Genomic DNA, 7,926 nt, shown 5'->3' with positions numbered 1-7,926 from the left:
GGCAGCCCAGGATGCTGTTCTGCATTGCTGCAGGAGCACATTGATGGCCCATGGGCATCCTGGTGTCCAGCAGGACCCTGCCAAATTTTTGTTTTCCAGCTGGCTGGCCCCCAGCAGATACTGGTACCTGTGGTTGCTCCCTCCCAAGGACAGGACTCAGCACTTGTCATTGAACTATCACCCTTGTTAAAATGTCATACCTGTGAATGGCAACACTTCTCTCTGGCAGATCAGCCACTCCTCCTGGTTTTGTGGGAGGGTACACTCTGCCCCATCACTCAGTTACTAAAAAGGGTCAGAAAGGACTGGACTTAGCATTGTCCTCCAGGGTACACTGCTGGACTTTGTGCCATTGATCACCAGGGATCCAAGAAGGCACATTTTGTGCAAGGCATCTTTGCTTGTGTGTACATAATCAGAAAGAATTGGTAGGATTCACAGCAGGGATTTCTGTTCCATATCTTATGTGCTCCCTCTCACTAGTGGTGGGTAAATTGCTCCTGTTGTTGGTGACAATGGATGTCAGCTGCATAGGAACCGTGCCAGTCTGGTGTGACCTACTGTGGGAAGGAACCCTCTGAGGGAGGTAAAAGCTGGGTTATAGAGATCCTTCAAAGACTGCTCTTCAAACCACAGAAGCCCCTGTTTTGTGAGGATCAGGAACAATTCCTAGGCAAGGGCTGAAACATTGCTTCTGTGAGTTTCTTTATCTCCAAGGTCAATTTTTCCATTAATGATGACAGATTGTCCTGGTTTATTGATGATTGAGAGAGAGACAGGGACTACTAACTTGTGATCAGAATCTCAATTAACTGTGAGCTACATATGCTTATATACCATTTTTAGGAAGGCTAGTAGTTTTTTACTACATTCATTGAGTTAAACATCACACAGTCAAACTTTACATTTCTACTTAGTTAAATCATCTTTCCTTGATCCAATCTTCTTGTAATCTTCAAAGCTCTTTTTGGTCTTGCCAAAGCATCTTGGTTATCAAACTGCATATGCCAAGACGGCTGGGAATCTTCCTGGAATGGAAAGCCCCCTCCCTCCAAATTATTATAACTTGAAATTACAGGGCTTCCAGGCAAAGATATGGGAAAATGAATAACAGTTCTTTACTGGAATAGATATATATATATATATGTAACAAGAGAGAACAAACAACAAAAACAAGGGCAACAACCCCCCAAAGCAGCAAGAGACTCGTCCCACCCATTAAGCAGTTTCTCCCGTTGCTGCTATGGCCACAACCGGCAGAGTGGCTGCAGCGACTCTACCATGGCTCCAGGGGCTGCTGTTGGCTCAGGCAGCTTCAGGGGCCACCTTTCGAGCTCTGAGCCAGCCCTGGGGCTAACGGCATCCTCGGGGAGAGAGAGAACATGGGGCTCTGGTTTCCCTAGGTTCTCACCTGTCTGTTGCAGTATCCTGGTGATGGCAGCTTTGCTGAGGTTCCAGTCAAACAGCAGCTGAGGATCCCTCTCTCCAGAGAGAAAGAGAATAAGTGGAGTGGTCCAGTTTCTCCTGAAGCACCGACACAGACGGTGAGGGTCTTCTTGGCAATGGGAGAGTTGAAAAGCCCCTGTCAACCAGCAGCTGCCGCAAGCAATGGGCTCACCCATGGGTGGCAAAGAGAATTCTGAAGCAGTGCTGGGTCCAGCACCAAAAACTGCCTAAACTGCCCTGCTCCTAGCATAGCCAGCTGGTTCTTCCCTCAGCAAACTAATGCCAAATCCCACCCTCCCTCCCTGGAAGCTTCCAGTGGAATGGGAGGGTCACTGGCCAATTCTTTCATATCTCAACTGCCCATCATTTATTCCCCACAGCCATCAGCTGCCCTCTCCTCTCCACATTCCCCTTTTCAGGTAACAAATGGGAGAAAATTCACCAAAAAAGCCCTCCCAAACCCACAACATTTTCCACCTTGAATTTCTTCCTATACCAACACATTGCATCAAACTTAAACTTTTAAACTATATACATACATACATGCAGATATGGATACAAGCACAGTGTTTTGAGCAATTCACCCCAAAACAAGGTCCTCTTGAGATACATATCTTGTTTCTTCATCTTTCTGCATCACCCACCAAGTGCAACCCGGTCCTTGACAAAGACAACCCCACAGATGGGTTTGTCTTTGCTCGAGGCAGAATTAATCCAGTCTTTTATAGCATACTTCTCATGCACCACCAGAACCTTCTCTCCATCTGCTGTACACAGGGGTTTGGATTGGGCATGGCCAGCTCAGTTGGTGGAACCTCTGGTATTAACTAACCATGCAGTCCTTGCTAAATACAGCTCCTGCTGCTTGAAATTCCCACCCCACCCCCTCCTCACCCCGCCCCAATGCCTTCAATGTTGTTTTTAAGAGTTCATTGCACTGCTTAACTTTCCTGGCAGCTAGTGCATGGTAGGGAATGTGATACACCCACTCAATGCCATGTTCTCTCGCCCAGGTGTTTATAAGGCTGTCCTTGAAATGAGTCCCGTTGTCGGACTTAACTCTCTCAGGGGTACCATGCTTCTAAAGAACCTACGTTTCAAGGCCCAGGTGTTATGGACTGTAGCGTGAGGCACAGGGGAGATCTCCAACCATCCTGTGGTGGCTTCCACCATTGTGAGCACACAGCGCTTGCCTTGGCGGGTTTGAGGCACTGTGTTATAGTCAGTCTGCCAGGCCTCCCCATACCTATATTTGGACCACCGCCCCCCATACCAGAGGGGCTTCACCTGCTTGGCCTGTTTGATTTCAGCACGTGTCACAGTCACGGATAACCTGAGAGATACAGTCCATGGTTAAATCCACTCCTTGGTCTCGTGCCCACTTATAGTTGGCATCTCTGCCCTGATGACTTGAGGCATCATGGCCCCATCAAGCTAGGAACAACTGTCCCTTGTGTTGCCAATCCAAACCTATCTGTAACACCTCGATTTTTGCATCCTGATCCACTGTTCATTGTTTTCATGCTCAACTTTTGGGGAAATGGGCATCTACATGACACACTTTCACAAGGAGCTTCTCTTCTCTACCCAAGTGGCAATGTCTTGCTATTCATCAGCAGCCCAGATTGGTCTTCCCCTATGTTGTCAGTTGGCCTTTTTCCACCCTTCCAGCCAGGAAACACCTTGACAGAGCATTGTTTGCCATCCATGAGTTAGCTTAGAGGGAGAGTTCTGGCCATTTCTCTTGCTGAGCAATGTCCAGGGCCAACTGGATGGCTTTTGAGTTCAGCAAGTTGGCTTGATCCACCTTCTCCTTTGGTAGGTTATGCAACCTGTCTCATGGGGCTCCATACAGCTGCTTTCCACTTTCAGTTCGTCCTTACAATGTGACAGGAACTGTCAGTGAAGAGCATAACATGTTTCTTCTTGTGGCAGTTGGTTGTAGGGTGGAGCTTCCTCAGCACACAACAGGAGTTCCTGCTCCTCGTTTTCTGGTAGACCAAATTCTCAGGTCAAATCATAGTTATCTCCAAGATCCCAGAGTAATTTGGATTTCCAATACTGGCATGCTGCGTGATGACAACAATCCATTTGCTCCATGTGGCATCAGTGGCGTGGTGGGTAGAGGGAACCTTTCCTTTAAACATCCACCCCAGCACCGGCAGTCACGGTTCCAGGAAGAGTTGTGCCTCTGTACCAGTGACCTCTGAGCTTGAACTCCTTCACAGGAAGCCAAGATTTCCTTCTCTGTGGGAGTGTAATTGGCTTCAGATCCTTTGTAACTTCTGCTCCAGAATCCCAGGGGTCGGCCTCGGGTCTCACCAGGCACCTTCTGCCAAAGTCTCCAGGACAGACCATGGTTCCCGGCTGCAGAGTAGAGCACATTCTTTACCTCTGGTCCCGTCCTGACTGGGCCAAGGGCTACTGCATGACCCATCTCCTGTTTGATCTGGGCGAAGGCTTGCTTGCTCTTCAGGGCCCCAGTGGAAATCGTTCTTCTAGTGGGTTACCAGGTAGAGAGGGCTCACAATCTGGCTGTACTCAGGGATGTGCATTCTCCAAAAGCCTATGGCGCCTAGGAAAGCTTGTTTCCTTCTTGCTGGCCAGTGGAGACATTGCTGTGAGCTTGTTGATTACCTCAGTAGTGTCTGTCTTGCCACTTTACCCCCAGGAACTGGATCTCTCGGGCAGGTATCTTGACTTTGCTCTCCTTTATGGTGAAGCCGGCTTCCAGCAGAATTTGGATGATTCTCTCTCCTTTCTCAAATACTTGCATTGCCATGTTTCCCCACACAATGATGTCATCAATGTACTGCAAGTGTTCTGGAGCCTCACCCTTTTCCAGTGCAGCCTGGATCAGTCCGTGGCAGATGGTGGGGCTGTGTTTCCACCCCTGGGGCAGTCGGTTCCAGGTGTACTACACGCCCCTCCAGGCAAACTGAGGCCTGCACTCTACTGCCAGAGGAATGGAGAAAAATGCATTGGCAATGTCAATGGTGCTGCCTTGGACTACAGCTTGTACTGCAGCTCCAGCATGTCCGGCACAGCAGCGCTCAGCAGTGGAGTCACTTCATTCAAGGCACGATAGTCCACCATCAATCTCTGTTCTCTGTCAGACTTGTGCACAGGCCAGATGGGGCTGTTGAAGGGTAAGTGGACCTTACTTACCACCCCTTGGCTCTCCAGCTCATGAATCATCTTGTGGATGGGTATCATGGCATCTCAATTTGTCTGATACTGCCAGCAGTGCACCATTGAGGTGGCAATTGGTGCTTGTTGTTCTTCCACCTTCAAGAGTCCAACAGCAGAAGTATTTTTGGACAGCCCAGGCAAGGACTTTCAATTGCCTAAAGCCCTCTTCCTCCACAGCAGCTATTCCAAAAGCCCACCTGAGTCCTTTTGCATCTTTAAAACAACCACTCCAGAGGAAATATATGCCCAGAATATACAGGGCCTCTGGACTAATCACAGTAGGGTGTTTCTTCCATTCTTTCCCAGTCACACTCACCTCGGCTTCCAGTAGGGTCAACTGCCGTGATCCCCGTCACTCCTGCAATAGAAACAGGTTCTGCCCTCATGTGTCCCAATGGGATTAGAGTACACTCTTGTGACAGTGTCAACAAAAGCTTCATATTTCTATGGTTCTGATATGCCAGGCTATGGGATCCACAGAGCCCAAAAGACACAATTTCCCTGGCTTCTACCTGGCTAGAGGCAGGGACTCTCTAGTCATGGCTAGTGTTCCCTCCCTGGGCATATATTCTGAATGTTCCTTCAAGGGGATATGACATATCATCCTCCCTTCTGTTATACCTGGCTTGGTCACAGAAAGCTGGGCCTACATTCATTTTGGTAGAACTTGCTCCCTTAGTAGTTTCCTCTTTCAGCTTGCATGCCCATGCTGCTAGGACAGAGATGGGTTTTCCATTCCACCTTCTCACGTCTTCCCTGTGTTCCCACAGGAAAAACCACAGGTCAGCTCGTGAGATGTACTCCCTCTCCCTAGCTGAGGGATGTTGGGCTCTGACATTGGGACCTCTGGTTTGCATTGGCAGCACATAGGAACTGTATTTCCTCATCTCCTTCCTCATCTTCTCTCTGAATTTTTCCTGTTCATCCTTGAGACTCAACCACAGCAGAGACATGAGTGTGCATCAGGCCATGGATCATGGACTCAAAATTCCTGAATTTGCTTGCTACAGAACTCACTGTCTTTTGGTTGTCCTCAAAATGCATTGTTCCCATGAAGCTGGAGTATTCAGATGGCCCCTGCTGTGCAAGGCTCCACCACATTTGTGCTGTGCACCTGACCTTGTCAGGGTCATTATCAGGTTGCACACCTGTACCAATAAGGTCCCAAACTTGAATCAACCAGGTTGAAAAAGCCTCATGCCATGCAATGTCCTTCCACAGACTGCAGAGACTGTCAAAGAACAGGGACTCAGGGAGGATATTGGGCTCTAGTTCCTCTGCTGGTTGTAAGGGCCTTGGTTCCCCATCATAATTCACTGGGTGCATCAGTTTGGTTTTGTACTTCCTCCTCTGCAACGGGGTGACTGCTACTGGCTGTGGCTGCCCTTGTGGATGAGTTGGAACCCGGATGGTTGCAATGTCCATGCGTTCCACTGCTGCACCATCAGCCTTTCCCTCTGACTGCAAGCGGTGCTACTGCACCATGTCCCTGACCTCTGTGCCAGGTTTTAAGGTAGCTACCAAGGTATCCGCACCCCGTCTTGGAATGGTGAATGGACCTTGCTGAATACACACAGCAAAAGCATAAACAAATATATGATCTCTTTAGCTTCTAGGTGAAATTTAAACTCTCCAAAAGCTGTTGAGTTAGGCCCAAAGAAGTGAGTGAATGGCTGGGAGAAAACTGCCCACTGTCTTGCTTCATCACAATAGGTACCATTAGTAAAGAAATCCCAAAGACGTGAACTTAGTCCATGATAGTTATACAGCCATGTGCCCACATTCCAGAAGAAGTTTACAAGCATTGAATTCCTCACTTTGTTCACCCCTTCTACAAAATGGACAACAACAGAACAATGCTCTTAGTAACAGGACACATGTTTCAAGAAGGAGCTGAAAATTGGAAAAATGTAGCCACAATCATGTGCCAACCAAATCAGGGTGAGCGGGACCACAAGGTGCCACTTAACAAAGTTCTTTATCCTGTACACAAACGGGTTACCCAAGAATGGTTATTATTTTCTCACCATCTCCTCTAGATGCCCTTGTGCTATACACTGGGCGCCAGTAATAGTCTTGGTTTTAAAAAACATGTCTGCCAAGGAAAGCAGGAACCTTCCTGGAATGGAAAAGATGACCCCCTCCCTAGGTAAAGTTATAAGTAAATATAACTTCAAAATTACAGTGTTTGTAGGCAAAAATAAAGGAAAAGTAATAACAATTCTCTACTATATATCAAACAGAACCAATGACAAACAACAAGAGAAAATAATAAAAGGAGTTTTCCACCCATCAAGCACCACTTTCCCGTTTGGTGTTGTTACAGCCACAGCCGGCAGAGGGCGCGGGCAGGCCCCAGTGAGGCGGGGCCATGACTCCCCGTGGCCAGTAGGGGGCGCTCCAATGCGAGCCCGGCACCCTCCCCAGGTGTGATGGGGTCTCGGGTCAGGGGCAGAGGGGAGATTGCTCCTTTTGTAAATTCACGGGCAGCAACAAGCCCCAGCACCATCACTGGCAGCGGGAAGGAAACAGAGAGGGCAGGCAGATCGGATCAAGCAGCAATGGATCACAGTGTTACTCACTGGCAGCCAGCAGAAATGCTGAAGGCAGGAAGACATGATTCTAGCACCAAGTTACAACACAGCAATACCCCCGGCTAGATAAACACACACCCCTCAACACCCCCACGGCCACTCCTCCAATCCCCTCCACCGGAAGGGAAGAGGCAGCCCCGGCCCCACCCTCTGTGGGATCCTGGGATCCTGGAGTTTATACCTCTCCTGACATTCCCCAAGCTGTGGGAGGCCTAGGGTAGAAAACAGTGACAGTTCCTGGCATAAATTACCATGGGATATCCTCCTATCACCATGAACCACCCCTCAAGACAGTGTGAAAGTAACCCTCTGAAAGCCCAGAACAAGGGGTCTGTCACATTGAAATGTACTCCAACAACGATCTTAAATCTATCCCAGTATTGATAAGACAAGAATGTATGTGTTTCAGAACCCCTGTGACAACAGTAGGTAACATATGCAGCTTGCCAACCACTCAAAAGTAGGCATTCGTAACTTTACTAACAGAGCAGGATGTGATCCCAACTATCACCTACCAGAAGCTGTGTGACAAAGCCTACCCATCAACTTTTCTCCAACACAAATTGAATAAATAGCTAAGAAGAAAAGTCAGAAGACTTTTTTTATCAATGTCCATCACAATATAGAAAAGGCACATAATGTCCTAGAACAAATAAAGAGGGATTGAGAGAATCACTGGTGAGAAAACTTGCTT

Source organism: Oenanthe melanoleuca, chromosome 20, assembly GCF_029582105.1.
Source record: "Oenanthe melanoleuca isolate GR-GAL-2019-014 chromosome 20, OMel1.0, whole genome shotgun sequence".
Lineage (NCBI taxonomy): Eukaryota > Metazoa > Chordata > Aves > Passeriformes > Muscicapidae > Oenanthe > Oenanthe melanoleuca.
Note: the sequence above shows the minus strand (reverse complement) of the source record.